The sequence below is a fragment of the Cicer arietinum genome, chromosome 6 (genome assembly GCF_000331145.2).
Source record: "Cicer arietinum cultivar CDC Frontier isolate Library 1 chromosome 6, Cicar.CDCFrontier_v2.0, whole genome shotgun sequence".
NCBI classification, from domain to species: domain Eukaryota; kingdom Viridiplantae; phylum Streptophyta; class Magnoliopsida; order Fabales; family Fabaceae; genus Cicer; species Cicer arietinum.
In genome coordinates, this window is record NC_021165.2 from 44,544,818 (window position 1) to 44,545,761 (window position 944).

Sequence of the window (944 nt, forward strand, 5' to 3'; positions counted from 1 at the left end):
CCATTCCTTAAAATTTGTCCCATTAAGGACAGGAATAGAACTCAAATTTGCAGATATGGAAGCAACCGATGCTGTAAATTAGATAAAGAACGAAACTTAGAAACTCACATTATAGGAAAATAAATCAGTAAATAAATAAATACATATGTTCAAATCATGGAATTTAACCCATCTCAAGATACCCAGTGCACCATTGATGTCAAGTCTTTGGACAGTAACACCAACTGCTAGTGGTACTCCTGTTGCAACGATCAAATATTGACAATAAGACATGTCAAACAATAAACCTTCCTTTGGGCCGATTTACTGCTCACATGTATACCAAATAATTGTCACACATTTATCATCGCATGTGTACATGTAATTCTGCCAAATATTAACCTTCCTTTGGGCCGGTCAATACCCACATGAATAAACATATACACAACCATTTGACACTCTTCACGAGCAATATAGACAAGAGAGGTCACTTTGACGACGTCAAGTTTCAATTAACTCATTAAAAAATGTCAAACTTGACTTGAACATATATTTATTATATCCAAATAAAATAATACTTTAAAAAAATATTGTTCACTAATATAAACTTTATTTCATTAGTATTTGATAATTATTGTTTTATCAAAAATAAAAATAAAAAAAGTCATAATAAGAAGCCTAAAACATCACCAAAAAAAAAAATTCCCACAGATTATTTTAATAAATAATTTTGCTTGATTAAAAATTATTTAAATAATTAGGCTTCATTAAAAAAAATTCATTAAAATAATTCAAGCAAAAATGACACTTTAACAGCAGATCATTATTCTATTCATGTCTTTGTTCATGGCAGAATTATAAACATGGACAATAAGTTTGTAATTTGAAAAACCAAATTCCCAAATTAGATTTTGTCCCAATATATTAGGCCTACAGTGACAAGTGCCAACAACTTAAAGTATTTG